This window comes from Schistocerca americana, unplaced genomic scaffold (assembly GCF_021461395.2).
Source record: "Schistocerca americana isolate TAMUIC-IGC-003095 unplaced genomic scaffold, iqSchAmer2.1 HiC_scaffold_1097, whole genome shotgun sequence".
Lineage (NCBI taxonomy): Eukaryota > Metazoa > Arthropoda > Insecta > Orthoptera > Acrididae > Schistocerca > Schistocerca americana.
In genome coordinates, this window is record NW_025725152.1 from 1 (window position 1) to 27,357 (window position 27,357).

Consider the following 27,357-nt stretch of genomic DNA (forward strand, 5'->3'; position numbering starts at 1 on the left):
AATGTTCACTTCCTGTTATTGCTACTTACAGCTTCCCTTTTCCTCTTCTCCCAGCAGAGCATGAAGCCAAAAGCATTGCTCTGCGACGTTTGAGGTGCGCGCCTTGCCAGTCAGTATGTGCAAAGATGTTCGCAAAGAGAGAGGGGCGCCGACGCGGCACTCGACGCGAAATGCGACAAGCGACCGTACGAACGGTCGAACGGAACGGCCACATCCGATGTGGTCTAGTGGCTAGGATACCTGGCTTTCACCCAGGAGGCCCGGGTTCGATTCCCGGTACCGGAACGGAATTTTTTCCACACGAATCGTGACAAGTTTGAGCTGTCCGAGCGGCCGTTTCCCGTCCTGCTCGCAATGTAGCTACTGTTTCGTGACCGTCAGCAGAATATAGACTAGGGAAGCAGACACACGACGACCATAGAAATGGTGTATGGCTTCATGCCACCTGTTTCCAGCGTAGGGCTGAGCAAACGCATCTGCCCAGGCCCGTTAGCTCAGTTGGTTAGAGCGTCGTGCTAATAACGCGAAGGTCGTGGGTTCGATCCCCCCACGGGCCACTACTCTTTTACTACTACGAAAAGGCAGCGCCGATTTCAGCTGGCGAGTGTGATGACCAAAAGATCATCACCCTGCGTGGAAGTTGATAGAGGATCCGAACCCGACTCGTCGGGAAGCGCTACAGCATTCACTCGGCAATGGCCATAATATCTTGAATACACTGGTTCTCAACCGATAAAGAGAAAATGAAAGAAAATGTCCGATTGCCGATGCGTACCAACTTTGGCCCTTGTTAGTACTTGGGCGGGTGAGCGCATGGGAACACAGGGCACTATTGGCACTTTTACTTCCTATTTTTGTTTCTCCTTTCTTTTCGGAGCTACAGCCCGATTCGGTCAGGGAGACGCCACCGTGAAATGAAGGGGGCGTGCTGTGTGTCCATCGCCTCGCCTCTCCTTACCTCTCTCAGTCGTTTCTCGTGCTTGTCGTTTTGATATAGGCCGATTTGAGAGCGTCAGCTCTCGCGTCAGCTGAGCAAAGTCGAGACAAGTCGAGACACACTAAGGGCTGGTATGCAGCGAGTAAGAGGGCGTGGCAAAAGTACTCATACGCGAAATTAAAAGCCTGCTGCGGCGGCCGGGAATCGAACCCGGATCAACTGCTTGGAAGGCAACTATGCTGACCATTACACCACCACCGCACAACCGAGCGCCCCGCCTCCGCGCTGTGTCGGCGTCCCGCCTGTCGGCAGCGGCCGAAGGTGATCATACCTGGCAGGCGCATTTCGAGGTAGGCTAGGGGAGCACATCCACACGCATTCGGACAGCGTATCCGCGCACATTTCGCATCCTTTGGCAAGAGTCGGCGCCGGCGACGCAAGAGTACGCAGAGGACCGCGTTCTGGCGGCATTTTTAAGCAGTGCAGTGCAGGATTCAGCGTCTGCAGCATCTTCTCCACAGAATGCTACGGCGCTTGACAGCAGTCCCACTTTCCCTTGAGACATCTGCTCGGGAAGCAGCGTGAGGTTACCGCTGGCCCGAGCATCGGTGGTTCAGTGGTAGAATGCTCGCCTGCCACGCGGGCGGCCCGGGTTCGATTCCCGGCCGATGCATCGTTTTGCTTTTCCCGCGATAATGCTGCCGCGTGGCTTGCGCGCTTGAGATGCACGATCCACAAGAATGTATGGCTGGGTTCCCTTGAGAAGAACCGAGAACGCAGCACTCGCGGGTCCCCGCTAGGACGCCCGCATCATGTTCTACAGACTAGCGTCGGCCTGGCCTCACAAGTTGCTGGGTCCGGGTGCCTCCGAGGCACTGAACTTTAACGACAAGGAGTGCTGCCTATCGTTGCAACAGCTGCAGCAGCACCGCAATCAACTGGGCCGGCAGTGCACGTGTAGCAACAGAACACGTTATCCAGGAAGTACAGTGTCTCTACGTCTAATATTGGGTACGGTATTTACCTAGTTTCCGGGACAAGCGGTGCACCCGTGCCTCGGTAGCGCAGTAGGCAGCGCGTAAGTCTCATAATCTTAAGGTCGTGAGTTCGATCCTCACCCGGGGCATTTAGTTTTCTGTGACTGATGGTGGTGCTGTTGCTAAGGCGCCAACGTATTTCTTGTTTGTTATCCACAACGTTTCAACGCTTCAGCGGGAAAATGTTCACTTCCTGTTATTGCTACTTACAGCTTCCCTTTTCCTCTTCTCCCAGCAGAGCATGAAGCCAAAAGCATTGCTCTGCGACGTTTGAGGTGCGCGCCTTGCCAGTCAGTATGTGCAAAGATGTTCGCAAAGAGAGAGGGGCGCCGACGCGGCACTCGACGCGAAATGCGACAAGCGACCGTACGAACGGTCGAACGGAACGGCCACATCCGATGTGGTCTAGTGGCTAGGATACCTGGCTTTCACCCAGGAGGCCCGGGTTCGATTCCCGGTACCGGAACGGAATTTTTTCCACACGAATCGTGACAAGTTTGAGCTGTCCGAGCGGCCGTTTCCCGTCCTGCTCGCAATGTAGCTACTGTTTCGTGACCGTCAGCAGAATATAGACTAGGGAAGCAGACACACGACGACCATAGAAATGGTGTATGGCTTCATGCCACCTGTTTCCAGCGTAGGGCTGAGCAAACGCATCTGCCCAGGCCCGTTAGCTCAGTTGGTTAGAGCGTCGTGCTAATAACGCGAAGGTCGTGGGTTCGATCCCCCCACGGGCCACTACTCTTTTACTACTACGAAAAGGCAGCGCCGATTTCAGCTGGCGAGTGTGATGACCAAAAGATCATCACCCTGCGTGGAAGTTGATAGAGGATCCGAACCCGACTCGTCGGGAAGCGCTACAGCATTCACTCGGCAATGGCCATAATATCTTGAATACACTGGTTCTCAACCGATAAAGAGAAAATGAAAGAAAATGTCCGATTGCCGATGCGTACCAACTTTGGCCCTTGTTAGTACTTGGGCGGGTGAGCGCATGGGAACACAGGGCACTATTGGCACTTTTACTTCCTATTTTTGTTTCTCCTTTCTTTTCGGAGCTACAGCCCGATTCGGTCAGGGAGACGCCACCGTGAAATGAAGGGGGCGTGCTGTGTGTCCATCGCCTCGCCTCTCCTTACCTCTCTCAGTCGTTTCTCGTGCTTGTCGTTTTGATATAGGCCGATTTGAGAGCGTCAGCTCTCGCGTCAGCTGAGCAAAGTCGAGACAAGTCGAGACACACTAAGGGCTGGTATGCAGCGAGTAAGAGGGCGTGGCAAAAGTACTCATACGCGAAATTAAAAGCCTGCTGCGGCGGCCGGGAATCGAACCCGGATCAACTGCTTGGAAGGCAACTATGCTGACCATTACACCACCACCGCACAACCGAGCGCCCCGCCTCCGCGCTGTGTCGGCGTCCCGCCTGTCGGCAGCGGCCGAAGGTGATCATACCTGGCAGGCGCATTTCGAGGTAGGCTAGGGGAGCACATCCACACGCATTCGGACAGCGTATCCGCGCACATTTCGCATCCTTTGGCAAGAGTCGGCGCCGGCGACGCAAGAGTACGCAGAGGACCGCGTTCTGGCGGCATTTTTAAGCAGTGCAGTGCAGGATTCAGCGTCTGCAGCATCTTCTCCACAGAATGCTACGGCGCTTGACAGCAGTCCCACTTTCCCTTGAGACATCTGCTCGGGAAGCAGCGTGAGGTTACCGCTGGCCCGAGCATCGGTGGTTCAGTTGTAGAATGCTCGCCTGCCACGCGGGCGGCCCGGGTTCGATTCCCGGCCGATGCATCGTTTTGCTTTTCCCGCGATAATGCTGCCGCGTGGCTTGCGCGCTTGAGATGCACGATCCACAAGAATGTATGGCTGGGTTCCCTTGAGAAGAACCGAGAACGCAGCACTCGCGGGTCCCCGCTAGGACGCCCGCATCATGTTCTACAGACTAGCGTCGGCCTGGCCTCACAAGTTGCTGGGTCCGGGTGCCTCCGAGGCACTGAACTTTAACGACAAGGAGTGCTGCCTATCGTTGCAACAGCTGCAGCAGCACCGCAATCAACTGGGCCGGCAGTGCACGTGTAGCAACAGAACACGTTATCCAGGAAGTACAGTGTCTCTACGTCTAATATTGGGTACGGTATTTACCTAGTTTCCGGGACAAGCGGTGCACCCGTGCCTCGGTAGCGCAGTAGGCAGCGCGTAAGTCTCATAATCTTAAGGTCGTGAGTTCGATCCTCACCCGGGGCATTTAGTTTTCTGTGACTGATGGTGGTGCTGTTGCTAAGGCGCCAACGTATTTCTTGTTTGTTATCCACAACGTTTCAACGCTTCAGCGGGAAAATGTTCACTTCCTGTTATTGCTACTTACAGCTTCCCTTTTCCTCTTCTCCCAGCAGAGCATGAAGCCAAAAGCATTGCTCTGCGACGTTTGAGGTGCGCGCCTTGCCAGTCAGTATGTGCAAAGATGTTCGCAAAGAGAGAGGGGCGCCGACGCGGCACTCGACGCGAAATGCGACAAGCGACCGTACGAACGGTCGAACGGAACGGCCACATCCGATGTGGTCTAGTGGCTAGGATACCTGGCTTTCACCCAGGAGGCCCGGGTTCGATTCCCGGTACCGGAACGGAATTTTTTCCACACGAATCGTGACAAGTTTGAGCTGTCCGAGCGGCCGTTTCCCGTCCTGCTCGCAATGTAGCTACTGTTTCGTGACCGTCAGCAGAATATAGACTAGGGAAGCAGACACACGACGACCATAGAAATGGTGTATGGCTTCATGCCACCTGTTTCCAGCGTAGGGCTGAGCAAACGCATCTGCCCAGGCCCGTTAGCTCAGTTGGTTAGAGCGTCGTGCTAATAACGCGAAGGTCGTGGGTTCGATCCCCCCACGGGCCACTACTCTTTTACTACTACGAAAAGGCAGCGCCGATTTCAGCTGGCGAGTGTGATGACCAAAAGATCATCACCCTGCGTGGAAGTTGATAGAGGATCCGAACCCGACTCGTCGGGAAGCGCTACAGCATTCACTCGGCAATGGCCATAATATCTTGAATACACTGGTTCTCAACCGATAAAGAGAAAATGAAAGAAAATGTCCGATTGCCGATGCGTACCAACTTTGGCCCTTGTTAGTACTTGGGCGGGTGAGCGCATGGGAACACAGGGCACTATTGGCACTTTTACTTCCTATTTTTGTTTCTCCTTTCTTTTCGGAGCTACAGCCCGATTCGGTCAGGGAGACGCCACCGTGAAATGAAGGGGGCGTGCTGTGTGTCCATCGCCTCGCCTCTCCTTACCTCTCTCAGTCGTTTCTCGTGCTTGTCGTTTTGATATAGGCCGATTTGAGAGCGTCAGCTCTCGCGTCAGCTGAGCAAAGTCGAGACAAGTCGAGACACACTAAGGGCTGGTATGCAGCGAGTAAGAGGGCGTGGCAAAAGTACTCATACGCGAAATTAAAAGCCTGCTGCGGCGGCCGGGAATCGAACCCGGATCAACTGCTTGGAAGGCAACTATGCTGACCATTACACCACCACCGCACAACCGAGCGCCCCGCCTCCGCGCTGTGTCGGCGTCCCGCCTGTCGGCAGCGGCCGAAGGTGATCATACCTGGCAGGCGCATTTCGAGGTAGGCTAGGGGAGCACATCCACACGCATTCGGACAGCGTATCCGCGCACATTTCGCATCCTTTGGCAAGAGTCGGCGCCGGCGACGCAAGAGTACGCAGAGGACCGCGTTCTGGCGGCATTTTTAAGCAGTGCAGTGCAGGATTCAGCGTCTGCAGCATCTTCTCCACAGAATGCTACGGCGCTTGACAGCAGTCCCACTTTCCCTTGAGACATCTGCTCGGGAAGCAGCGTGAGGTTACCGCTGGCCCGAGCATCGGTGGTTCAGTGGTAGAATGCTCGCCTGCCACGCGGGCGGCCCGGGTTCGATTCCCGGCCGATGCATCGTTTTGCTTTTCCCGCGATAATGCTGCCGCGTGGCTTGCGCGCTTGAGATGCACGATCCACAAGAATGTATGGCTGGGTTCCCTTGAGAAGAACCGAGAACGCAGCACTCGCGGGTCCCCGCTAGGACGCCCGCATCATGTTCTACAGACTAGCGTCGGCCTGGCCTCACAAGTTGCTGGGTCCGGGTGCCTCCGAGGCACTGAACTTTAACGACAAGGAGTGCTGCCTATCGTTGCAACAGCTGCAGCAGCACCGCAATCAACTGGGCCGGCAGTGCACGTGTAGCAACAGAACACGTTATCCAGGAAGTACAGTGTCTCTACGTCTAATATTGGGTACGGTATTTACCTAGTTTCCGGGACAAGCGGTGCACCCGTGCCTCGGTAGCGCAGTAGGCAGCGCGTAAGTCTCATAATCTTAAGGTCGTGAGTTCGATCCTCACCCGGGGCATTTAGTTTTCTGTGACTGATGGTGGTGCTGTTGCTAAGGCGCCAACGTATTTCTTGTTTGTTATCCACAACGTTTCAACGCTTCAGCGGGAAAATGTTCACTTCCTGTTATTGCTACTTACAGCTTCCCTTTTCCTCTTCTCCCAGCAGAGCATGAAGCCAAAAGCATTGCTCTGCGACGTTTGAGGTGCGCGCCTTGCCAGTCAGTATGTGCAAAGATGTTCGCAAAGAGAGAGGGGCGCCGACGCGGCACTCGACGCGAAATGCGACAAGCGACCGTACGAACGGTCGAACGGAACGGCCACATCCGATGTGGTCTAGTGGCTAGGATACCTGGCTTTCACCCAGGAGGCCCGGGTTCGATTCCCGGTACCGGAACGGAATTTTTTCCACACGAATCGTGACAAGTTTGAGCTGTCCGAGCGGCCGTTTCCCGTCCTGCTCGCAATGTAGCTACTGTTTCGTGACCGTCAGCAGAATATAGACTAGGGAAGCAGACACACGACGACCATAGAAATGGTGTATGGCTTCATGCCACCTGTTTCCAGCGTAGGGCTGAGCAAACGCATCTGCCCAGGCCCGTTAGCTCAGTTGGTTAGAGCGTCGTGCTAATAACGCGAAGGTCGTGGGTTCGATCCCCCCACGGGCCACTACTCTTTTACTACTACGAAAAGGCAGCGCCGATTTCAGCTGGCGAGTGTGATGACCAAAAGATCATCACCCTGCGTGGAAGTTGATAGAGGATCCGAACCCGACTCGTCGGGAAGCGCTACAGCATTCACTCGGCAATGGCCATAATATCTTGAATACACTGGTTCTCAACCGATAAAGAGAAAATGAAAGAAAATGTCCGATTGCCGATGCGTACCAACTTTGGCCCTTGTTAGTACTTGGGCGGGTGAGCGCATGGGAACACAGGGCACTATTGGCACTTTTACTTCCTATTTTTGTTTCTCCTTTCTTTTCGGAGCTACAGCCCGATTCGGTCAGGGAGACGCCACCGTGAAATGAAGGGGGCGTGCTGTGTGTCCATCGCCTCGCCTCTCCTTACCTCTCTCAGTCGTTTCTCGTGCTTGTCGTTTTGATATAGGCCGATTTGAGAGCGTCAGCTCTCGCGTCAGCTGAGCAAAGTCGAGACAAGTCGAGACACACTAAGGGCTGGTATGCAGCGAGTAAGAGGGCGTGGCAAAAGTACTCATACGCGAAATTAAAAGCCTGCTGCGGCGGCCGGGAATCGAACCCGGATCAACTGCTTGGAAGGCAACTATGCTGACCATTACACCACCACCGCACAACCGAGCGCCCCGCCTCCGCGCTGTGTCGGCGTCCCGCCTGTCGGCAGCGGCCGAAGGTGATCATACCTGGCAGGCGCATTTCGAGGTAGGCTAGGGGAGCACATCCACACGCATTCGGACAGCGTATCCGCGCACATTTCGCATCCTTTGGCAAGAGTCGGCGCCGGCGACGCAAGAGTACGCAGAGGACCGCGTTCTGGCGGCATTTTTAAGCAGTGCAGTGCAGGATTCAGCGTCTGCAGCATCTTCTCCACAGAATGCTACGGCGCTTGACAGCAGTCCCACTTTCCCTTGAGACATCTGCTCGGGAAGCAGCGTGAGGTTACCGCTGGCCCGAGCATCGGTGGTTCAGTGGTAGAATGCTCGCCTGCCACGCGGGCGGCCCGGGTTCGATTCCCGGCCGATGCATCGTTTTGCTTTTCCCGCGATAATGCTGCCGCGTGGCTTGCGCGCTTGAGATGCACGATCCACAAGAATGTATGGCTGGGTTCCCTTGAGAAGAACCGAGAACGCAGCACTCGCGGGTCCCCGCTAGGACGCCCGCATCATGTTCTACAGACTAGCGTCGGCCTGGCCTCACAAGTTGCTGGGTCCGGGTGCCTCCGAGGCACTGAACTTTAACGACAAGGAGTGCTGCCTATCGTTGCAACAGCTGCAGCAGCACCGCAATCAACTGGGCCGGCAGTGCACGTGTAGCAACAGAACACGTTATCCAGGAAGTACAGTGTCTCTACGTCTAATATTGGGTACGGTATTTACCTAGTTTCCGGGACAAGCGGTGCACCCGTGCCTCGGTAGCGCAGTAGGCAGCGCGTAAGTCTCATAATCTTAAGGTCGTGAGTTCGATCCTCACCCGGGGCATTTAGTTTTCTGTGACTGATGGTGGTGCTGTTGCTAAGGCGCCAACGTATTTCTTGTTTGTTATCCACAACGTTTCAACGCTTCAGCGGGAAAATGTTCACTTCCTGTTATTGCTACTTACAGCTTCCCTTTTCCTCTTCTCCCAGCAGAGCATGAAGCCAAAAGCATTGCTCTGCGACGTTTGAGGTGCGCGCCTTGCCAGTCAGTATGTGCAAAGATGTTCGCAAAGAGAGAGGGGCGCCGACGCGGCACTCGACGCGAAATGCGACAAGCGACCGTACGAACGGTCGAACGGAACGGCCACATCCGATGTGGTCTAGTGGCTAGGATACCTGGCTTTCACCCAGGAGGCCCGGGTTCGATTCCCGGTACCGGAACGGAATTTTTTCCACACGAATCGTGACAAGTTTGAGCTGTCCGAGCGGCCGTTTCCCGTCCTGCTCGCAATGTAGCTACTGTTTCGTGACCGTCAGCAGAATATAGACTAGGGAAGCAGACACACGACGACCATAGAAATGGTGTATGGCTTCATGCCACCTGTTTCCAGCGTAGGGCTGAGCAAACGCATCTGCCCAGGCCCGTTAGCTCAGTTGGTTAGAGCGTCGTGCTAATAACGCGAAGGTCGTGGGTTCGATCCCCCCACGGGCCACTACTCTTTTACTACTACGAAAAGGCAGCGCCGATTTCAGCTGGCGAGTGTGATGACCAAAAGATCATCACCCTGCGTGGAAGTTGATAGAGGATCCGAACCCGACTCGTCGGGAAGCGCTACAGCATTCACTCGGCAATGGCCATAATATCTTGAATACACTGGTTCTCAACCGATAAAGAGAAAATGAAAGAAAATGTCCGATTGCCGATGCGTACCAACTTTGGCCCTTGTTAGTACTTGGGCGGGTGAGCGCATGGGAACACAGGGCACTATTGGCACTTTTACTTCCTATTTTTGTTTCTCCTTTCTTTTCGGAGCTACAGCCCGATTCGGTCAGGGAGACGCCACCGTGAAATGAAGGGGGCGTGCTGTGTGTCCATCGCCTCGCCTCTCCTTACCTCTCTCAGTCGTTTCTCGTGCTTGTCGTTTTGATATAGGCCGATTCGAGAGCGTCAGCTCTCGCGTCAGCTGAGCAAAGTCGAGACAAGTCGAGACACACTAAGGGCTGGTATGCAGCGAGTAAGAGGGCGTGGCAAAAGTACTCATACGCGAAATTAAAAGCCTGCTGCGGCGGCCGGGAATCGAACCCGGATCAACTGCTTGGAAGGCAACTATGCTGACCATTACACCACCACCGCACAACCGAGCGCCCCGCCTCCGCGCTGTGTCGGCGTCCCGCCTGTCGGCAGCGGCCGAAGGTGATCATACCTGGCAGGCGCATTTCGAGGTAGGCTAGGGGAGCACATCCACACGCATTCGGACAGCGTATCCGCGCACATTTCGCATCCTTTGGCAAGAGTCGGCGCCGGCGACGCAAGAGTACGCAGAGGACCGCGTTCTGGCGGCATTTTTAAGCAGTGCAGTGCAGGATTCAGCGTCTGCAGCATCTTCTCCACAGAATGCTACGGCGCTTGACAGCAGTCCCACTTTCCCTTGAGACATCTGCTCGGGAAGCAGCGTGAGGTTACCGCTGGCCCGAGCATCGGTGGTTCAGTGGTAGAATGCTCGCCTGCCACGCGGGCGGCCCGGGTTCGATTCCCGGCCGATGCATCGTTTTGCTTTTCCCGCGATAATGCTGCCGCGTGGCTTGCGCGCTTGAGATGCACGATCCACAAGAATGTATGGCTGGGTTCCCTTGAGAAGAACCGAGAACGCAGCACTCGCGGGTCCCCGCTAGGACGCCCGCATCATGTTCTACAGACTAGCGTCGGCCTGGCCTCACAAGTTGCTGGGTCCGGGTGCCTCCGAGGCACTGAACTTTAACGACAAGGAGTGCTGCCTATCGTTGCAACAGCTGCAGCAGCACCGCAATCAACTGGGCCGGCAGTGCACGTGTAGCAACAGAACACGTTATCCAGGAAGTACAGTGTCTCTACGTCTAATATTGGGTACGGTATTTACCTAGTTTCCGGGACAAGCGGTGCACCCGTGCCTCGGTAGCGCAGTAGGCAGCGCGTAAGTCTCATAATCTTAAGGTCGTGAGTTCGATCCTCACCCGGGGCATTTAGTTTTCTGTGACTGATGGTGGTGCTGTTGCTAAGGCGCCAACGTATTTCTTGTTTGTTATCCACAACGTTTCAACGCTTCAGCGGGAAAATGTTCACTTCCTGTTATTGCTACTTACAGCTTCCCTTTTCCTCTTCTCCCAGCAGAGCATGAAGCCAAAAGCATTGCTCTGCGACGTTTGAGGTGCGCGCCTTGCCAGTCAGTATGTGCAAAGATGTTCGCAAAGAGAGAGGGGCGCCGACGCGGCACTCGACGCGAAATGCGACAAGCGACCGTACGAACGGTCGAACGGAACGGCCACATCCGATGTGGTCTAGTGGCTAGGATACCTGGCTTTCACCCAGGAGGCCCGGGTTCGATTCCCGGTACCGGAACGGAATTTTTTCCACACGAATCGTGACAAGTTTGAGCTGTCCGAGCGGCCGTTTCCCGTCCTGCTCGCAATGTAGCTACTGTTTCGTGACCGTCAGCAGAATATAGACTAGGGAAGCAGACACACGACGACCATAGAAATGGTGTATGGCTTCATGCCACCTGTTTCCAGCGTAGGGCTGAGCAAACGCATCTGCCCAGGCCCGTTAGCTCAGTTGGTTAGAGCGTCGTGCTAATAACGCGAAGGTCGTGGGTTCGATCCCCCCACGGGCCACTACTCTTTTACTACTACGAAAAGGCAGCGCCGATTTCAGCTGGCGAGTGTGATGACCAAAAGATCATCACCCTGCGTGGAAGTTGATAGAGGATCCGAACCCGACTCGTCGGGAAGCGCTACAGCATTCACTCGGCAATGGCCATAATATCTTGAATACACTGGTTCTCAACCGATAAAGAGAAAATGAAAGAAAATGTCCGATTGCCGATGCGTACCAACTTTGGCCCTTGTTAGTACTTGGGCGGGTGAGCGCATGGGAACACAGGGCACTATTGGCACTTTTACTTCCTATTTTTGTTTCTCCTTTCTTTTCGGAGCTACAGCCCGATTCGGTCAGGGAGACGCCACCGTGAAATGAAGGGGGCGTGCTGTGTGTCCATCGCCTCGCCTCTCCTTACCTCTCTCAGTCGTTTCTCGTGCTTGTCGTTTTGATATAGGCCGATTTGAGAGCGTCAGCTCTCGCGTCAGCTGAGCAAAGTCGAGACAAGTCGAGACACACTAAGGGCTGGTATGCAGCGAGTAAGAGGGCGTGGCAAAAGTACTCATACGCGAAATTAAAAGCCTGCTGCGGCGGCCGGGAATCGAACCCGGATCAACTGCTTGGAAGGCAACTATGCTGACCATTACACCACCACCGCACAACCGAGCGCCCCGCCTCCGCGCTGTGTCGGCGTCCCGCCTGTCGGCAGCGGCCGAAGGTGATCATACCTGGCAGGCGCATTTCGAGGTAGGCTAGGGGAGCACATCCACACGCATTCGGACAGCGTATCCGCGCACATTTCGCATCCTTTGGCAAGAGTCGGCGCCGGCGACGCAAGAGTACGCAGAGGACCGCGTTCTGGCGGCATTTTTAAGCAGTGCAGTGCAGGATTCAGCGTCTGCAGCATCTTCTCCACAGAATGCTACGGCGCTTGACAGCAGTCCCACTTTCCCTTGAGACATCTGCTCGGGAAGCAGCGTGAGGTTACCGCTGGCCCGAGCATCGGTGGTTCAGTGGTAGAATGCTCGCCTGCCACGCGGGCGGCCCGGGTTCGATTCCCGGCCGATGCATCGTTTTGCTTTTCCCGCGATAATGCTGCCGCGTGGCTTGCGCGCTTGAGATGCACGATCCACAAGAATGTATGGCTGGGTTCCCTTGAGAAGAACCGAGAACGCAGCACTCGCGGGTCCCCGCTAGGACGCCCGCATCATGTTCTACAGACTAGCGTCGGCCTGGCCTCACAAGTTGCTGGGTCCGGGTGCCTCCGAGGCACTGAACTTTAACGACAAGGAGTGCTGCCTATCGTTGCAACAGCTGCAGCAGCACCGCAATCAACTGGGCCGGCAGTGCACGTGTAGCAACAGAACACGTTATCCAGGAAGTACAGTGTCTCTACGTCTAATATTGGGTACGGTATTTACCTAGTTTCCGGGACAAGCGGTGCACCCGTGCCTCGGTAGCGCAGTAGGCAGCGCGTAAGTCTCATAATCTTAAGGTCGTGAGTTCGATCCTCACCCGGGGCATTTAGTTTTCTGTGACTGATGGTGGTGCTGTTGCTAAGGCGCCAACGTATTTCTTGTTTGTTATCCACAACGTTTCAACGCTTCAGCGGGAAAATGTTCACTTCCTGTTATTGCTACTTACAGCTTCCCTTTTCCTCTTCTCCCAGCAGAGCATGAAGCCAAAAGCATTGCTCTGCGACGTTTGAGGTGCGCGCCTTGCCAGTCAGTATGTGCAAAGATGTTCGCAAAGAGAGAGGGGCGCCGACGCGGCACTCGACGCGAAATGCGACAAGCGACCGTACGAACGGTCGAACGGAACGGCCACATCCGATGTGGTCTAGTGGCTAGGATACCTGGCTTTCACCCAGGAGGCCCGGGTTCGATTCCCGGTACCGGAACGGAATTTTTTCCACACGAATCGTGACAAGTTTGAGCTGTCCGAGCGGCCGTTTCCCGTCCTGCTCGCAATGTAGCTACTGTTTCGTGACCGTCAGCAGAATATAGACTAGGGAAGCAGACACACGACGACCATAGAAATGGTGTATGGCTTCATGCCACCTGTTTCCAGCGTAGGGCTGAGCAAACGCATCTGCCCAGGCCCGTTAGCTCAGTTGGTTAGAGCGTCGTGCTAATAACGCGAAGGTCGTGGGTTCGATCCCCCCACGGGCCACTACTCTTTTACTACTACGAAAAGGCAGCGCCGATTTCAGCTGGCGAGTGTGATGACCAAAAGATCATCACCCTGCGTGGAAGTTGATAGAGGATCCGAACCCGACTCGTCGGGAAGCGCTACAGCATTCACTCGGCAATGGCCATAATATCTTGAATACACTGGTTCTCAACCGATAAAGAGAAAATGAAAGAAAATGTCCGATTGCCGATGCGTACCAACTTTGGCCCTTGTTAGTACTTGGGCGGGTGAGCGCATGGGAACACAGGGCACTATTGGCACTTTTACTTCCTATTTTTGTTTCTCCTTTCTTTTCGGAGCTACAGCCCGATTCGGTCAGGGAGACGCCACCGTGAAATGAAGGGGGCGTGCTGTGTGTCCATCGCCTCGCCTCTCCTTACCTCTCTCAGTCGTTTCTCGTGCTTGTCGTTTTGATATAGGCCGATTTGAGAGCGTCAGCTCTCGCGTCAGCTGAGCAAAGTCGAGACAAGTCGAGACACACTAAGGGCTGGTATGCAGCGAGTAAGAGGGCGTGGCAAAAGTACTCATACGCGAAATTAAAAGCCTGCTGCGGCGGCCGGGAATCGAACCCGGATCAACTGCTTGGAAGGCAACTATGCTGACCATTACACCACCACCGCACAACCGAGCGCCCCGCCTCCGCGCTGTGTCGGCGTCCCGCCTGTCGGCAGCGGCCGAAGGTGATCATACCTGGCAGGCGCATTTCGAGGTAGGCTAGGGGAGCACATCCACACGCATTCGGACAGCGTATCCGCGCACATTTCGCATCCTTTGGCAAGAGTCGGCGCCGGCGACGCAAGAGTACGCAGAGGACCGCGTTCTGGCGGCATTTTTAAGCAGTGCAGTGCAGGATTCAGCGTCTGCAGCATCTTCTCCACAGAATGCTACGGCGCTTGACAGCAGTCCCACTTTCCCTTGAGACATCTGCTCGGGAAGCAGCGTGAGGTTACCGCTGGCCCGAGCATCGGTGGTTCAGTGGTAGAATGCTCGCCTGCCACGCGGGCGGCCCGGGTTCGATTCCCGGCCGATGCATCGTTTTGCTTTTCCCGCGATAATGCTGCCGCGTGGCTTGCGCGCTTGAGATGCACGATCCACAAGAATGTATGGCTGGGTTCCCTTGAGAAGAACCGAGAACGCAGCACTCGCGGGTCCCCGCTAGGACGCCCGCATCATGTTCTACAGACTAGCGTCGGCCTGGCCTCACAAGTTGCTGGGTCCGGGTGCCTCCGAGGCACTGAACTTTAACGACAAGGAGTGCTGCCTATCGTTGCAACAGCTGCAGCAGCACCGCAATCAACTGGGCCGGCAGTGCACGTGTAGCAACAGAACACGTTATCCAGGAAGTACAGTGTCTCTACGTCTAATATTGGGTACGGTATTTACCTAGTTTCCGGGACAAGCGGTGCACCCGTGCCTCGGTAGCGCAGTAGGCAGCGCGTAAGTCTCATAATCTTAAGGTCGTGAGTTCGATCCTCACCCGGGGCATTTAGTTTTCTGTGACTGATGGTGGTGCTGTTGCTAAGGCGCCAACGTATTTCTTGTTTGTTATCCACAACGTTTCAACGCTTCAGCGGGAAAATGTTCACTTCCTGTTATTGCTACTTACAGCTTCCCTTTTCCTCTTCTCCCAGCAGAGCATGAAGCCAAAAGCATTGCTCTGCGACGTTTGAGGTGCGCGCCTTGCCAGTCAGTATGTGCAAAGATGTTCGCAAAGAGAGAGGGGCGCCGACGCGGCACTCGACGCGAAATGCGACAAGCGACCGTACGAACGGTCGAACGGAACGGCCACATCCGATGTGGTCTAGTGGCTAGGATACCTGGCTTTCACCCAGGAGGCCCGGGTTCGATTCCCGGTACCGGAACGGAATTTTTTCCACACGAATCGTGACAAGTTTGAGCTGTCCGAGCGGCCGTTTCCCGTCCTGCTCGCAATGTAGCTACTGTTTCGTGACCGTCAGCAGAATATAGACTAGGGAAGCAGACACACGACGACCATAGAAATGGTGTATGGCTTCATGCCACCTGTTTCCAGCGTAGGGCTGAGCAAACGCATCTGCCCAGGCCCGTTAGCTCAGTTGGTTAGAGCGTCGTGCTAATAACGCGAAGGTCGTGGGTTCGATCCCCCCACGGGCCACTACTCTTTTACTACTACGAAAAGGCAGCGCCGATTTCAGCTGGCGAGTGTGATGACCAAAAGATCATCACCCTGCGTGGAAGTTGATAGAGGATCCGAACCCGACTCGTCGGGAAGCGCTACAGCATTCACTCGGCAATGGCCATAATATCTTGAATACACTGGTTCTCAACCGATAAAGAGAAAATGAAAGAAAATGTCCGATTGCCGATGCGTACCAACTTTGGCCCTTGTTAGTACTTGGGCGGGTGAGCGCATGGGAACACAGGGCACTATTGGCACTTTTACTTCCTATTTTTGTTTCTCCTTTCTTTTCGGAGCTACAGCCCGATTCGGTCAGGGAGACGCCACCGTGAAATGAAGGGGGCGTGCTGTGTGTCCATCGCCTCGCCTCTCCTTACCTCTCTCAGTCGTTTCTCGTGCTTGTCGTTTTGATATAGGCCGATTTGAGAGCGTCAGCTCTCGCGTCAGCTGAGCAAAGTCGAGACAAGTCGAGACACACTAAGGGCTGGTATGCAGCGAGTAAGAGGGCGTGGCAAAAGTACTCATACGCGAAATTAAAAGCCTGCTGCGGCGGCCGGGAATCGAACCCGGATCAACTGCTTGGAAGGCAACTATGCTGACCATTACACCACCACCGCACAACCGAGCGCCCCGCCTCCGCGCTGTGTCGGCGTCCCGCCTGTCGGCAGCGGCCGAAGGTGATCATACCTGGCAGGCGCATTTCGAGGTAGGCTAGGGGAGCACATCCACACGCATTCGGACAGCGTATCCGCGCACATTTCGCATCCTTTGGCAAGAGTCGGCGCCGGCGACGCAAGAGTACGCAGAGGACCGCGTTCTGGCGGCATTTTTAAGCAGTGCAGTGCAGGATTCAGCGTCTGCAGCATCTTCTCCACAGAATGCTACGGCGCTTGACAGCAGTCCCACTTTCCCTTGAGACATCTGCTCGGGAAGCAGCGTGAGGTTACCGCTGGCCCGAGCATCGGTGGTTCAGTGGTAGAATGCTCGCCTGCCACGCGGGCGGCCCGGGTTCGATTCCCGGCCGATGCATCGTTTTGCTTTTCCCGCGATAATGCTGCCGCGTGGCTTGCGCGCTTGAGATGCACGATCCACAAGAATGTATGGCTGGGTTCCCTTGAGAAGAACCGAGAACGCAGCACTCGCGGGTCCCCGCTAGGACGCCCGCATCATGTTCTACAGACTAGCGTCGGCCTGGCCTCACAAGTTGCTGGGTCCGGGTGCCTCCGAGGCACTGAACTTTAACGACAAGGAGTGCTGCCTATCGTTGCAACAGCTGCAGCAGCACCGCAATCAACTGGGCCGGCAGTGCACGTGTAGCAACAGAACACGTTATCCAGGAAGTACAGTGTCTCTACGTCTAATATTGGGTACGGTATTTACCTAGTTTCCGGGACAAGCGGTGCACCCGTGCCTCGGTAGCGCAGTAGGCAGCGCGTAAGTCTCATAATCTTAAGGTCGTGAGTTCGATCCTCACCCGGGGCATTTAGTTTTCTGTGACTGATGGTGGTGCTGTTGCTAAGGCGCCAACGTATTTCTTGTTTGTTATCCACAACGTTTCAACGCTTCAGCGGGAAAATGTTCACTTCCTGTTATTGCTACTTACAGCTTCCCTTTTCCTCTTCTCCCAGCAGAGCATGAAGCCAAAAGCATTGCTCTGCGACGTTTGAGGTGCGCGCCTTGCCAGTCAGTATGTGCAAAGATGTTCGCAAAGAGAGAGGGGCGCCGACGCGGCACTCGACGCGAAATGCGACAAGCGACCGTACGAACGGTCGAACGGAACGGCCACATCCGATGTGGTCTAGTGGCTAGGATACCTGGCTTTCACCCAGGAGGCCCGGGTTCGATTCCCGGTACCGGAACGGAATTTTTTCCACACGAATCGTGACAAGTTTGAGCTGTCCGAGCGGCCGTTTCCCGTCCTGCTCGCAATGTAGCTACTGTTTCGTGACCGTCAGCAGAATATAGACTAGGGAAGCAGACACACGACGACCATAGAAATGGTGTATGGCTTCATGCCACCTGTTTCCAGCGTAGGGCTGAGCAAACGCATCTGCCCAGGCCCGTTAGCTCAGTTGGTTAGAGCGTCGTGCTAATAACGCGAAGGTCGTGGGTTCGATCCCCCCACGGGCCACTACTCTTTTACTACTACGAAAAGGCAGCGCCGATTTCAGCTGGCGAGTGTGATGACCAAAAGATCATCACCCTGCGTGGAAGTTGATAGAGGATCCGAACCCGACTCGTCGGGAAGCGCTACAGCATTCACTCGGCAATGGCCATAATATCTTGAATACACTGGTTCTCAACCGATAAAGAGAAAATGAAAGAAAATGTCCGATTGCCGATGCGTACCAACTTTGGCCCTTGTTAGTACTTGGGCGGGTGAGCGCATGGGAACACAGGGCACTATTGGCACTTTTACTTCCTATTTTTGTTTCTCCTTTCTTTTCGGAGCTACAGCCCGATTCGGTCAGGGAGACGCCACCGTGAAATGAAGGGGGCGTGCTGTGTGTCCATCGCCTCGCCTCTCCTTACCTCTCTCAGTCGTTTCTCGTGCTTGTCGTTTTGATATAGGCCGATTCGAGAGCGTCAGCTCTCGCGTCAGCTGAGCAAAGTCGAGACAAGTCGAGACACACTAAGGGCTGGTATGCAGCGAGTAAGAGGGCGTGGCAAAAGTACTCATACGCGAAATTAAAAGCCTGCTGCGGCGGCCGGGAATCGAACCCGGATCAACTGCTTGGAAGGCAACTATGCTGACCATTACACCACCACCGCACAACCGAGCGCCCCGCCTCCGCGCTGTGTCGGCGTCCCGCCTGTCGGCAGCGGCCGAAGGTGATCATACCTGGCAGGCGCATTTCGAGGTAGGCTAGGGGAGCACATCCACACGCATTCGGACAGCGTATCCGCGCACATTTCGCATCCTTTGGCAAGAGTCGGCGCCGGCGACGCAAGAGTACGCAGAGGACCGCGTTCTGGCGGCATTTTTAAGCAGTGCAGTGCAGGATTCAGCGTCTGCAGCATCTTCTCCACAGAATGCTACGGCGCTTGACAGCAGTCCCACTTTCCCTTGAGACATCTGCTCGGGAAGCAGCGTGAGGTTACCGCTGGCCCGAGCATCGGTGGTTCAGTGGTAGAATGCTCGCCTGCCACGCGGGCGGCCCGGGTTCGATTCCCGGCCGATGCATCGTTTTGCTTTTCCCGCGATAATGCTGCCGCGTGGCTTGCGCGCTTGAGATGCACGATCCACAAGAATGTATGGCTGGGTTCCCTTGAGAAGAACCGAGAACGCAGCACTCGCGGGTCCCCGCTAGGACGCCCGCATCATGTTCTACAGACTAGCGTCGGCCTGGCCTCACAAGTTGCTGGGTCCGGGTGCCTCCGAGGCACTGAACTTTAACGACAAGGAGTGCTGCCTATCGTTGCAACAGCTGCAGCAGCACCGCAATCAACTGGGCCGGCAGTGCACGTGTAGCAACAGAACACGTTATCCAGGAAGTACAGTGTCTCTACGTCTAATATTGGGTACGGTATTTACCTAGTTTCCGGGACAAGCGGTGCACCCGTGCCTCGGTAGCGCAGTAGGCAGCGCGTAAGTCTCATAATCTTAAGGTCGTGAGTTCGATCCTCACCCGGGGCATTTAGTTTTCTGTGACTGATGGTGGTGCTGTTGCTAAGGCGCCAACGTATTTCTTGTTTGTTATCCACAACGTTTCAACGCTTCAGCGGGAAAATGTTCACTTCCTGTTATTGCTACTTACAGCTTCCCTTTTCCTCTTCTCCCAGCAGAGCATGAAGCCAAAAGCATTGCTCTGCGACGTTTGAGGTGCGCGCCTTGCCAGTCAGTATGTGCAAAGATGTTCGCAAAGAGAGAGGGGCGCCGACGCGGCACTCGACGCGAAATGCGACAAGCGACCGTACGAACGGTCGAACGGAACGGCCACATCCGATGTGGTCTAGTGGCTAGGATACCTGGCTTTCACCCAGGAGGCCCGGGTTCGATTCCCGGTACCGGAACGGAATTTTTTCCACACGAATCGTGACAAGTTTGAGCTGTCCGAGCGGCCGTTTCCCGTCCTGCTCGCAATGTAGCTACTGTTTCGTGACCGTCAGCAGAATATAGACTAGGGAAGCAGACACACGACGACCATAGAAATGGTGTATGGCTTCATGCCACCTGTTTCCAGCGTAGGGCTGAGCAAACGCATCTGCCCAGGCCCGTTAGCTCAGTTGGTTAGAGCGTCGTGCTAATAACGCGAAGGTCGTGGGTTCGATCCCCCCACGGGCCACTACTCTTTTACTACTACGAAAAGGCAGCGCCGATTTCAGCTGGCGAGTGTGATGACCAAAAGATCATCACCCTGCGTGGAAGTTGATAGAGGATCCGAACCCGACTCGTCGGGAAGCGCTACAGCATTCACTCGGCAATGGCCATAATATCTTGAATACACTGGTTCTCAACCGATAAAGAGAAAATGAAAGAAAATGTCCGATTGCCGATGCGTACCAACTTTGGCCCTTGTTAGTACTTGGGCGGGTGAGCGCATGGGAACACAGGGCACTATTGGCACTTTTACTTCCTATTTTTGTTTCTCCTTTCTTTTCGGAGCTACAGCCCGATTCGGTCAGGGAGACGCCACCGTGAAATGAAGGGGGCGTGCTGTGTGTCCATCGCCTCGCCTCTCCTTACCTCTCTCAGTCGTTTCTCGTGCTTGTCGTTTTGATATAGGCCGATTTGAGAGCGTCAGCTCTCGCGTCAGCTGAGCAAAGTCGAGACAAGTCGAGACACACTAAGGGCTGGTATGCAGCGAGTAAGAGGGCGTGGCAAAAGTACTCATACGCGAAATTAAAAGCCTGCTGCGGCGGCCGGGAATCGAACCCGGATCAACTGCTTGGAAGGCAACTATGCTGACCATTACACCACCACCGCACAACCGAGCGCCCCGCCTCCGCGCTGTGTCGGCGTCCCGCCTGTCGGCAGCGGCCGAAGGTGATCATACCTGGCAGGCGCATTTCGAGGTAGGCTAGGGGAGCACATCCACACGCATTCGGACAGCGTATCCGCGCACATTTCGCATCCTTTGGCAAGAGTCGGCGCCGGCGACGCAAGAGTACGCAGAGGACCGCGTTCTGGCGGCATTTTTAAGCAGTGCAGTGCAGGATTCAGCGTCTGCAGCATCTTCTCCACAGAATGCTACGGCGCTTGACAGCAGTCCCACTTTCCCTTGAGACATCTGCTCGGGAAGCAGCGTGAGGTTACCGCTGGCCCGAGCATCGGTGGTTCAGTGGTAGAATGCTCGCCTGCCACGCGGGCGGCCCGGGTTCGATTCCCGGCCGATGCATCGTTTTGCTTTTCCCGCGATAATGCTGCCGCGTGGCTTGCGCGCTTGAGATGCACGATCCACAAGAATGTATGGCTGGGTTCCCTTGAGAAGAACCGAGAACGCAGCACTCGCGGGTCCCCGCTAGGACGCCCGCATCATGTTCTACAGACTAGCGTCGGCCTGGCCTCACAAGTTGCTGGGTCCGGGTGCCTCCGAGGCACTGAACTTTAACGACAAGGAGTGCTGCCTATCGTTGCAACAGCTGCAGCAGCACCGCAATCAACTGGGCCGGCAGTGCACGTGTAGCAACAGAACACGTTATCCAGGAAGTACAGTGTCTCTACGTCTAATATTGGGTACGGTATTTACCTAGTTTCCGGGACAAGCGGTGCACCCGTGCCTCGGTAGCGCAGTAGGCAGCGCGTAAGTCTCATAATCTTAAGGTCGTGAGTTCGATCCTCACCCGGGGCATTTAGTTTTCTGTGACTGATGGTGGTGCTGTTGCTAAGGCGCCAACGTATTTCTTGTTTGTTATCCACAACGTTTCAACGCTTCAGCGGGAAAATGTTCACTTCCTGTTATTGCTACTTACAGCTTCCCTTTTCCTCTTCTCCCAGCAGAGCATGAAGCCAAAAGCATTGCTCTGCGACGTTTGAGGTGCGCGCCTTGCCAGTCAGTATGTGCAAAGATGTTCGCAAAGAGAGAGGGGCGCCGACGCGGCACTCGACGCGAAATGCGACAAGCGACCGTACGAACGGTCGAACGGAACGGCCACATCCGATGTGGTCTAGTGGCTAGGATACCTGGCTTTCACCCAGGAGGCCCGGGTTCGATTCCCGGTACCGGAACGGAATTTTTTCCACACGAATCGTGACAAGTTTGAGCTGTCCGAGCGGCCGTTTCCCGTCCTGCTCGCAATGTAGCTACTGTTTCGTGACCGTCAGCAGAATATAGACTAGGGAAGCAGACACACGACGACCATAGAAATGGTGTATGGCTTCATGCCACCTGTTTCCAGCGTAGGGCTGAGCAAACGCATCTGCCCAGGCCCGTTAGCTCAGTTGGTTAGAGCGTCGTGCTAATAACGCGAAGGTCGTGGGTTCGATCCCCCCACGGGCCACTACTCTTTTACTACTACGAAAAGGCAGCGCCGATTTCAGCTGGCGAGTGTGATGACCAAAAGATCATCACCCTGCGTGGAAGTTGATAGAGGATCCGAACCCGACTCGTCGGGAAGCGCTACAGCATTCACTCGGCAATGGCCATAATATCTTGAATACACTGGTTCTCAACCGATAAAGAGAAAATGAAAGAAAATGTCCGATTGCCGATGCGTACCAACTTTGGCCCTTGTTAGTACTTGGGCGGGTGAGCGCATGGGAACACAGGGCACTATTGGCACTTTTACTTCCTATTTTTGTTTCTCCTTTCTTTTCGGAGCTACAGCCCGATTCGGTCAGGGAGACGCCACCGTGAAATGAAGGGGGCGTGCTGTGTGTCCATCGCCTCGCCTCTCCTTACCTCTCTCAGTCGTTTCTCGTGCTTGTCGTTTTGATATAGGCCGATTCGAGAGCGTCAGCTCTCGCGTCAGCTGAGCAAAGTCGAGACAAGTCGAGACACACTAAGGGCTGGTATGCAGCGAGTAAGAGGGCGTGGCAAAAGTACTCATACGCGAAATTAAAAGCCTGCTGCGGCGGCCGGGAATCGAACCCGGATCAACTGCTTGGAAGGCAACTATGCTGACCATTACACCACCACCGCACAACCGAGCGCCCCGCCTCCGCGCTGTGTCGGCGTCCCGCCTGTCGGCAGCGGCCGAAGGTGATCATACCTGGCAGGCGCATTTCGAGGTAGGCTAGGGGAGCACATCCACACGCATTCGGACAGCGTATCCGCGCACATTTCGCATCCTTTGGCAAGAGTCGGCGCCGGCGACGCAAGAGTACGCAGAGGACCGCGTTCTGGCGGCATTTTTAAGCAGTGCAGTGCAGGATTCAGCGTCTGCAGCATCTTCTCCACAGAATGCTACGGCGCTTGACAGCAGTCCCACTTTCCCTTGAGACATCTGCTCGGGAAGCAGCGTGAGGTTACCGCTGGCCCGAGCATCGGTGGTTCAGTGGTAGAATGCTCGCCTGCCACGCGGGCGGCCCGGGTTCGATTCCCGGCCGATGCATCGTTTTGCTTTTCCCGCGATAATGCTGCCGCGTGGCTTGCGCGCTTGAGATGCACGATCCACAAGAATGTATGGCTGGGTTCCCTTGAGAAGAACCGAGAACGCAGCACTCGCGGGTCCCCGCTAGGACGCCCGCATCATGTTCTACAGACTAGCGTCGGCCTGGCCTCACAAGTTGCTGGGTCCGGGTGCCTCCGAGGCACTGAACTTTAACGACAAGGAGTGCTGCCTATCGTTGCAACAGCTGCAGCAGCACCGCAATCAACTGGGCCGGCAGTGCACGTGTAGCAACAGAACACGTTATCCAGGAAGTACAGTGTCTCTACGTCTAATATTGGGTACGGTATTTACCTAGTTTCCGGGACAAGCGGTGCACCCGTGCCTCGGTAGCGCAGTAGGCAGCGCGTAAGTCTCATAATCTTAAGGTCGTGAGTTCGATCCTCACCCGGGGCATTTAGTTTTCTGTGACTGATGGTGGTGCTGTTGCTAAGGCGCCAACGTATTTCTTGTTTGTTATCCACAACGTTTCAACGCTTCAGCGGGAAAATGTTCACTTCCTGTTATTGCTACTTACAGCTTCCCTTTTCCTCTTCTCCCAGCAGAGCATGAAGCCAAAAGCATTGCTCTGCGACGTTTGAGGTGCGCGCCTTGCCAGTCAGTATGTGCAAAGATGTTCGCAAAGAGAGAGGGGCGCCGACGCGGCACTCGACGCGAAATGCGACAAGCGACCGTACGAACGGTCGAACGGAACGGCCACATCCGATGTGGTCTAGTGGCTAGGATACCTGGCTTTCACCCAGGAGGCCCGGGTTCGATTCCCGGTACCGGAACGGAATTTTTTCCACACGAATCGTGACAAGTTTGAGCTGTCCGAGCGGCCGTTTCCCGTCCTGCTCGCAATGTAGCTACTGTTTCGTGACCGTCAGCAGAATATAGACTAGGGAAGCAGACACACGACGACCATAGAAATGGTGTATGGCTTCATGCCACCTGTTTCCAGCGTAGGGCTGAGCAAACGCATCTGCCCAGGCCCGTTAGCTCAGTTGGTTAGAGCGTCGTGCTAATAACGCGAAGGTCGTGGGTTCGATCCCCCCACGGGCCACTACTCTTTTACTACTACGAAAAGGCAGCGCCGATTTCAGCTGGCGAGTGTGATGACCAAAAGATCATCACCCTGCGTGGAAGTTGATAGAGGATCCGAACCCGACTCGTCGGGAAGCGCTACAGCATTCACTCGGCAATGGCCATAATATCTTGAATACACTGGTTCTCAACCGATAAAGAGAAAATGAAAGAAAATGTCCGATTGCCGATGCGTACCAACTTTGGCCCTTGTTAGTACTTGGGCGGGTGAGCGCATGGGAACACAGGGCACTATTGGCACTTTTACTTCCTATTTTTGTTTCTCCTTTCTTTTCGGAGCTACAGCCCGATTCGGTCAGGGAGACGCCACCGTGAAATGAAGGGGGCGTGCTGTGTGTCCATCGCCTCGCCTCTCCTTACCTCTCTCAGTCGTTTCTCGTGCTTGTCGTTTTGATATAGGCCGATTTGAGAGCGTCAGCTCTCGCGTCAGCTGAGCAAAGTCGAGACAAGTCGAGACACACTAAGGGCTGGTATGCAGCGAGTAAGAGGGCGTGGCAAAAGTACTCATACGCGAAATTAAAAGCCTGCTGCGGCGGCCGGGAATCGAACCCGGATCAACTGCTTGGAAGGCAACTATGCTGACCATTACACCACCACCGCACAACCGAGCGCCCCGCCTCCGCGCTGTGTCGGCGTCCCGCCTGTCGGCAGCGGCCGAAGGTGATCATACCTGGCAGGCGCATTTCGAGGTAGGCTAGGGGAGCACATCCACACGCATTCGGACAGCGTATCCGCGCACATTTCGCATCCTTTGGCAAGAGTCGGCGCCGGCGACGCAAGAGTACGCAGAGGACCGCGTTCTGGCGGCATTTTTAAGCAGTGCAGTGCAGGATTCAGCGTCTGCAGCATCTTCTCCACAGAATGCTACGGCGCTTGACAGCAGTCCCACTTTCCCTTGAGACATCTGCTCGGGAAGCAGCGTGAGGTTACCGCTGGCCCGAGCATCGGTGGTTCAGTGGTAGAATGCTCGCCTGCCACGCGGGCGGCCCGGGTTCGATTCCCGGCCGATGCATCGTTTTGCTTTTCCCGCGATAATGCTGCCGCGTGGCTTGCGCGCTTGAGATGCACGATCCACAAGAATGTATGGCTGGGTTCCCTTGAGAAGAACCGAGAACGCAGCACTCGCGGGTCCCCGCTAGGACGCCCGCATCATGTTCTACAGACTAGCGTCGGCCTGGCCTCACAAGTTGCTGGGTCCGGGTGCCTCCGAGGCACTGAACTTTAACGACAAGGAGTGCTGCCTATCGTTGCAACAGCTGCAGCAGCACCGCAATCAACTGGGCCGGCAGTGCACGTGTAGCAACAGAACACGTTATCCAGGAAGTACAGTGTCTCTACGTCTAATATTGGGTACGGTATTTACCTAGTTTCCGGGACAAGCGGTGCACCCGTGCCTCGGTAGCGCAGTAGGCAGCGCGTAAGTCTCATAATCTTAAGGTCGTGAGTTCGATCCTCACCCGGGGCATTTAGTTTTCTGTGACTGATGGTGGTGCTGTTGCTAAGGCGCCAACGTATTTCTTGTTTGTTATCCACAACGTTTCAACGCTTCAGCGGGAAAATGTTCACTTCCTGTTATTGCTACTTACAGCTTCCCTTTTCCTCTTCTCCCAGCAGAGCATGAAGCCAAAAGCATTGCTCTGCGACGTTTGAGGTGCGCGCCTTGCCAGTCAGTATGTGCAAAGATGTTCGCAAAGAGAGAGGGGCGCCGACGCGGCACTCGACGCGAAATGCGACAAGCGACCGTACGAACGGTCGAACGGAACGGCCACATCCGATGTGGTCTAGTGGCTAGGATACCTGGCTTTCACCCAGGAGGCCCGGGTTCGATTCCCGGTACCGGAACGGAATTTTTTCCACACGAATCGTGACAAGTTTGAGCTGTCCGAGCGGCCGTTTCCCGTCCTGCTCGCAATGTAGCTACTGTTTCGTGACCGTCAGCAGAATATAGACTAGGGAAGCAGACACACGACGACCATAGAAATGGTGTATGGCTTCATGCCACCTGTTTCCAGCGTAGGGCTGAGCAAACGCATCTGCCCAGGCCCGTTAGCTCAGTTGGTTAGAGCGTCGTGCTAATAACGCGAAGGTCGTGGGTTCGATCCCCCCACGGGCCACTACTCTTTTACTACTACGAAAAGGCAGCGCCGATTTCAGCTGGCGAGTGTGATGACCAAAAGATCATCACCCTGCGTGGAAGTTGATAGAGGATCCGAACCCGACTCGTCGGGAAGCGCTACAGCATTCACTCGGCAATGGCCATAATATCTTGAATACACTGGTTCTCAACCGATAAAGAGAAAATGAAAGAAAATGTCCGATTGCCGATGCGTACCAACTTTGGCCCTTGTTAGTACTTGGGCGGGTGAGCGCATGGGAACACAGGGCACTATTGGCACTTTTACTTCCTATTTTTGTTTCTCCTTTCTTTTCGGAGCTACAGCCCGATTCGGTCAGGGAGACGCCACCGTGAAATGAAGGGGGCGTGCTGTGTGTCCATCGCCTCGCCTCTCCTTACCTCTCTCAGTCGTTTCTCGTGCTTGTCGTTTTGATATAGGCCGATTCGAGAGCGTCAGCTCTCGCGTCAGCTGAGCAAAGTCGAGACAAGTCGAGACACACTAAGGGCTGGTATGCAGCGAGTAAGAGGGCGTGGCAAAAGTACTCATACGCGAAATTAAAAGCCTGCTGCGGCGGCCGGGAATCGAACCCGGATCAACTGCTTGGAAGGCAACTATGCTGACCATTACACCACCACCGCACAACCGAGCGCCCCGCCTCCGCGCTGTGTCGGCGTCCCGCCTGTCGGCAGCGGCCGAAGGTGATCATACCTGGCAGGCGCATTTCGAGGTAGGCTAGGGGAGCACATCCACACGCATTCGGACAGCGTATCCGCGCACATTTCGCATCCTTTGGCAAGAGTCGGCGCCGGCGACGCAAGAGTACGCAGAGGACCGCGTTCTGGCGGCATTTTTAAGCAGTGCAGTGCAGGATTCAGCGTCTGCAGCATCTTCTCCACAGAATGCTACGGCGCTTGACAGCAGTCCCACTTTCCCTTGA

General features: G+C 55.2%; 63 non-coding genes across 63 annotated transcripts; 50 read left to right on the forward strand and 13 right to left on the reverse strand.

The window, feature by feature from the left end:
- The first annotated feature begins 213 nt into the window (after positions 1-213).
- Positions 214-285, forward strand: Trnae-uuc. Its single transcript has one exon. It is a non-coding gene; the product is annotated as a tRNA-Glu (tRNA).
- A 198-nt stretch (positions 286-483) lies between these two features.
- On the forward strand, positions 484-557 carry Trnai-aau. The gene has a single exon. It is a non-coding gene; the product is annotated as a tRNA-Ile (tRNA).
- A 569-nt stretch (positions 558-1,126) lies between these two features.
- On the reverse strand, positions 1,127-1,198 carry Trnag-ucc. The gene has a single exon. It is a non-coding gene; the product is annotated as a tRNA-Gly (tRNA).
- A 341-nt stretch (positions 1,199-1,539) lies between these two features.
- Trnag-gcc lies at positions 1,540-1,610 on the forward strand. Its single transcript has one exon. It is a non-coding gene; the product is annotated as a tRNA-Gly (tRNA).
- A 380-nt stretch (positions 1,611-1,990) lies between these two features.
- Trnam-cau lies at positions 1,991-2,063 on the forward strand. The gene has a single exon. It is a non-coding gene; the product is annotated as a tRNA-Met (tRNA).
- A 305-nt stretch (positions 2,064-2,368) lies between these two features.
- Trnae-uuc lies at positions 2,369-2,440 on the forward strand. Its single transcript has one exon. It is a non-coding gene; the product is annotated as a tRNA-Glu (tRNA).
- Positions 2,441-2,638: 198 nt separating this feature from the next.
- Trnai-aau lies at positions 2,639-2,712 on the forward strand. Its single transcript has one exon. It is a non-coding gene; the product is annotated as a tRNA-Ile (tRNA).
- Positions 2,713-3,281: 569 nt separating this feature from the next.
- Trnag-ucc lies at positions 3,282-3,353 on the reverse strand. The gene has a single exon. It is a non-coding gene; the product is annotated as a tRNA-Gly (tRNA).
- Positions 3,354-3,694: 341 nt separating this feature from the next.
- Positions 3,695-3,765, forward strand: Trnag-gcc. The gene has a single exon. It is a non-coding gene; the product is annotated as a tRNA-Gly (tRNA).
- Positions 3,766-4,145: 380 nt separating this feature from the next.
- Trnam-cau lies at positions 4,146-4,218 on the forward strand. The gene has a single exon. It is a non-coding gene; the product is annotated as a tRNA-Met (tRNA).
- Positions 4,219-4,523: 305 nt separating this feature from the next.
- On the forward strand, positions 4,524-4,595 carry Trnae-uuc. Its single transcript has one exon. It is a non-coding gene; the product is annotated as a tRNA-Glu (tRNA).
- Positions 4,596-4,793: 198 nt separating this feature from the next.
- Positions 4,794-4,867, forward strand: Trnai-aau. The gene has a single exon. It is a non-coding gene; the product is annotated as a tRNA-Ile (tRNA).
- Positions 4,868-5,436: 569 nt separating this feature from the next.
- Positions 5,437-5,508, reverse strand: Trnag-ucc. Its single transcript has one exon. It is a non-coding gene; the product is annotated as a tRNA-Gly (tRNA).
- Positions 5,509-5,849: 341 nt separating this feature from the next.
- Trnag-gcc lies at positions 5,850-5,920 on the forward strand. The gene has a single exon. It is a non-coding gene; the product is annotated as a tRNA-Gly (tRNA).
- A 380-nt stretch (positions 5,921-6,300) lies between these two features.
- Trnam-cau lies at positions 6,301-6,373 on the forward strand. The gene has a single exon. It is a non-coding gene; the product is annotated as a tRNA-Met (tRNA).
- Positions 6,374-6,678: 305 nt separating this feature from the next.
- Trnae-uuc lies at positions 6,679-6,750 on the forward strand. The gene has a single exon. It is a non-coding gene; the product is annotated as a tRNA-Glu (tRNA).
- A 198-nt stretch (positions 6,751-6,948) lies between these two features.
- On the forward strand, positions 6,949-7,022 carry Trnai-aau. Its single transcript has one exon. It is a non-coding gene; the product is annotated as a tRNA-Ile (tRNA).
- Positions 7,023-7,591: 569 nt separating this feature from the next.
- On the reverse strand, positions 7,592-7,663 carry Trnag-ucc. The gene has a single exon. It is a non-coding gene; the product is annotated as a tRNA-Gly (tRNA).
- Positions 7,664-8,004: 341 nt separating this feature from the next.
- Trnag-gcc lies at positions 8,005-8,075 on the forward strand. Its single transcript has one exon. It is a non-coding gene; the product is annotated as a tRNA-Gly (tRNA).
- Positions 8,076-8,455: 380 nt separating this feature from the next.
- Trnam-cau lies at positions 8,456-8,528 on the forward strand. The gene has a single exon. It is a non-coding gene; the product is annotated as a tRNA-Met (tRNA).
- A 305-nt stretch (positions 8,529-8,833) lies between these two features.
- Positions 8,834-8,905, forward strand: Trnae-uuc. The gene has a single exon. It is a non-coding gene; the product is annotated as a tRNA-Glu (tRNA).
- Positions 8,906-9,103: 198 nt separating this feature from the next.
- Positions 9,104-9,177, forward strand: Trnai-aau. Its single transcript has one exon. It is a non-coding gene; the product is annotated as a tRNA-Ile (tRNA).
- A 569-nt stretch (positions 9,178-9,746) lies between these two features.
- On the reverse strand, positions 9,747-9,818 carry Trnag-ucc. Its single transcript has one exon. It is a non-coding gene; the product is annotated as a tRNA-Gly (tRNA).
- Positions 9,819-10,159: 341 nt separating this feature from the next.
- Trnag-gcc lies at positions 10,160-10,230 on the forward strand. Its single transcript has one exon. It is a non-coding gene; the product is annotated as a tRNA-Gly (tRNA).
- A 380-nt stretch (positions 10,231-10,610) lies between these two features.
- Positions 10,611-10,683, forward strand: Trnam-cau. The gene has a single exon. It is a non-coding gene; the product is annotated as a tRNA-Met (tRNA).
- Positions 10,684-10,988: 305 nt separating this feature from the next.
- Positions 10,989-11,060, forward strand: Trnae-uuc. The gene has a single exon. It is a non-coding gene; the product is annotated as a tRNA-Glu (tRNA).
- A 198-nt stretch (positions 11,061-11,258) lies between these two features.
- Trnai-aau lies at positions 11,259-11,332 on the forward strand. Its single transcript has one exon. It is a non-coding gene; the product is annotated as a tRNA-Ile (tRNA).
- Positions 11,333-11,901: 569 nt separating this feature from the next.
- Trnag-ucc lies at positions 11,902-11,973 on the reverse strand. The gene has a single exon. It is a non-coding gene; the product is annotated as a tRNA-Gly (tRNA).
- Positions 11,974-12,314: 341 nt separating this feature from the next.
- Positions 12,315-12,385, forward strand: Trnag-gcc. The gene has a single exon. It is a non-coding gene; the product is annotated as a tRNA-Gly (tRNA).
- Positions 12,386-12,765: 380 nt separating this feature from the next.
- Trnam-cau lies at positions 12,766-12,838 on the forward strand. The gene has a single exon. It is a non-coding gene; the product is annotated as a tRNA-Met (tRNA).
- Positions 12,839-13,143: 305 nt separating this feature from the next.
- Positions 13,144-13,215, forward strand: Trnae-uuc. Its single transcript has one exon. It is a non-coding gene; the product is annotated as a tRNA-Glu (tRNA).
- Positions 13,216-13,413: 198 nt separating this feature from the next.
- Trnai-aau lies at positions 13,414-13,487 on the forward strand. The gene has a single exon. It is a non-coding gene; the product is annotated as a tRNA-Ile (tRNA).
- Positions 13,488-14,056: 569 nt separating this feature from the next.
- On the reverse strand, positions 14,057-14,128 carry Trnag-ucc. The gene has a single exon. It is a non-coding gene; the product is annotated as a tRNA-Gly (tRNA).
- Positions 14,129-14,469: 341 nt separating this feature from the next.
- Positions 14,470-14,540, forward strand: Trnag-gcc. The gene has a single exon. It is a non-coding gene; the product is annotated as a tRNA-Gly (tRNA).
- A 380-nt stretch (positions 14,541-14,920) lies between these two features.
- On the forward strand, positions 14,921-14,993 carry Trnam-cau. Its single transcript has one exon. It is a non-coding gene; the product is annotated as a tRNA-Met (tRNA).
- A 305-nt stretch (positions 14,994-15,298) lies between these two features.
- Trnae-uuc lies at positions 15,299-15,370 on the forward strand. Its single transcript has one exon. It is a non-coding gene; the product is annotated as a tRNA-Glu (tRNA).
- Positions 15,371-15,568: 198 nt separating this feature from the next.
- Positions 15,569-15,642, forward strand: Trnai-aau. Its single transcript has one exon. It is a non-coding gene; the product is annotated as a tRNA-Ile (tRNA).
- Positions 15,643-16,211: 569 nt separating this feature from the next.
- Trnag-ucc lies at positions 16,212-16,283 on the reverse strand. Its single transcript has one exon. It is a non-coding gene; the product is annotated as a tRNA-Gly (tRNA).
- Positions 16,284-16,624: 341 nt separating this feature from the next.
- Positions 16,625-16,695, forward strand: Trnag-gcc. Its single transcript has one exon. It is a non-coding gene; the product is annotated as a tRNA-Gly (tRNA).
- A 380-nt stretch (positions 16,696-17,075) lies between these two features.
- Trnam-cau lies at positions 17,076-17,148 on the forward strand. The gene has a single exon. It is a non-coding gene; the product is annotated as a tRNA-Met (tRNA).
- A 305-nt stretch (positions 17,149-17,453) lies between these two features.
- Positions 17,454-17,525, forward strand: Trnae-uuc. Its single transcript has one exon. It is a non-coding gene; the product is annotated as a tRNA-Glu (tRNA).
- A 198-nt stretch (positions 17,526-17,723) lies between these two features.
- Trnai-aau lies at positions 17,724-17,797 on the forward strand. Its single transcript has one exon. It is a non-coding gene; the product is annotated as a tRNA-Ile (tRNA).
- Positions 17,798-18,366: 569 nt separating this feature from the next.
- Trnag-ucc lies at positions 18,367-18,438 on the reverse strand. The gene has a single exon. It is a non-coding gene; the product is annotated as a tRNA-Gly (tRNA).
- A 341-nt stretch (positions 18,439-18,779) lies between these two features.
- Positions 18,780-18,850, forward strand: Trnag-gcc. Its single transcript has one exon. It is a non-coding gene; the product is annotated as a tRNA-Gly (tRNA).
- A 380-nt stretch (positions 18,851-19,230) lies between these two features.
- Trnam-cau lies at positions 19,231-19,303 on the forward strand. The gene has a single exon. It is a non-coding gene; the product is annotated as a tRNA-Met (tRNA).
- A 305-nt stretch (positions 19,304-19,608) lies between these two features.
- Trnae-uuc lies at positions 19,609-19,680 on the forward strand. The gene has a single exon. It is a non-coding gene; the product is annotated as a tRNA-Glu (tRNA).
- Positions 19,681-19,878: 198 nt separating this feature from the next.
- Trnai-aau lies at positions 19,879-19,952 on the forward strand. Its single transcript has one exon. It is a non-coding gene; the product is annotated as a tRNA-Ile (tRNA).
- A 569-nt stretch (positions 19,953-20,521) lies between these two features.
- Trnag-ucc lies at positions 20,522-20,593 on the reverse strand. Its single transcript has one exon. It is a non-coding gene; the product is annotated as a tRNA-Gly (tRNA).
- Positions 20,594-20,934: 341 nt separating this feature from the next.
- Trnag-gcc lies at positions 20,935-21,005 on the forward strand. The gene has a single exon. It is a non-coding gene; the product is annotated as a tRNA-Gly (tRNA).
- A 380-nt stretch (positions 21,006-21,385) lies between these two features.
- Trnam-cau lies at positions 21,386-21,458 on the forward strand. The gene has a single exon. It is a non-coding gene; the product is annotated as a tRNA-Met (tRNA).
- Positions 21,459-21,763: 305 nt separating this feature from the next.
- Trnae-uuc lies at positions 21,764-21,835 on the forward strand. Its single transcript has one exon. It is a non-coding gene; the product is annotated as a tRNA-Glu (tRNA).
- A 198-nt stretch (positions 21,836-22,033) lies between these two features.
- On the forward strand, positions 22,034-22,107 carry Trnai-aau. The gene has a single exon. It is a non-coding gene; the product is annotated as a tRNA-Ile (tRNA).
- Positions 22,108-22,676: 569 nt separating this feature from the next.
- Positions 22,677-22,748, reverse strand: Trnag-ucc. The gene has a single exon. It is a non-coding gene; the product is annotated as a tRNA-Gly (tRNA).
- A 341-nt stretch (positions 22,749-23,089) lies between these two features.
- On the forward strand, positions 23,090-23,160 carry Trnag-gcc. Its single transcript has one exon. It is a non-coding gene; the product is annotated as a tRNA-Gly (tRNA).
- A 380-nt stretch (positions 23,161-23,540) lies between these two features.
- On the forward strand, positions 23,541-23,613 carry Trnam-cau. Its single transcript has one exon. It is a non-coding gene; the product is annotated as a tRNA-Met (tRNA).
- Positions 23,614-23,918: 305 nt separating this feature from the next.
- On the forward strand, positions 23,919-23,990 carry Trnae-uuc. Its single transcript has one exon. It is a non-coding gene; the product is annotated as a tRNA-Glu (tRNA).
- A 198-nt stretch (positions 23,991-24,188) lies between these two features.
- Positions 24,189-24,262, forward strand: Trnai-aau. Its single transcript has one exon. It is a non-coding gene; the product is annotated as a tRNA-Ile (tRNA).
- A 569-nt stretch (positions 24,263-24,831) lies between these two features.
- Trnag-ucc lies at positions 24,832-24,903 on the reverse strand. The gene has a single exon. It is a non-coding gene; the product is annotated as a tRNA-Gly (tRNA).
- Positions 24,904-25,244: 341 nt separating this feature from the next.
- Trnag-gcc lies at positions 25,245-25,315 on the forward strand. The gene has a single exon. It is a non-coding gene; the product is annotated as a tRNA-Gly (tRNA).
- A 380-nt stretch (positions 25,316-25,695) lies between these two features.
- Positions 25,696-25,768, forward strand: Trnam-cau. The gene has a single exon. It is a non-coding gene; the product is annotated as a tRNA-Met (tRNA).
- A 305-nt stretch (positions 25,769-26,073) lies between these two features.
- Trnae-uuc lies at positions 26,074-26,145 on the forward strand. The gene has a single exon. It is a non-coding gene; the product is annotated as a tRNA-Glu (tRNA).
- Positions 26,146-26,343: 198 nt separating this feature from the next.
- Positions 26,344-26,417, forward strand: Trnai-aau. The gene has a single exon. It is a non-coding gene; the product is annotated as a tRNA-Ile (tRNA).
- Positions 26,418-26,986: 569 nt separating this feature from the next.
- On the reverse strand, positions 26,987-27,058 carry Trnag-ucc. Its single transcript has one exon. It is a non-coding gene; the product is annotated as a tRNA-Gly (tRNA).
- Positions 27,059-27,357: the final 299 nt, after the last annotated feature.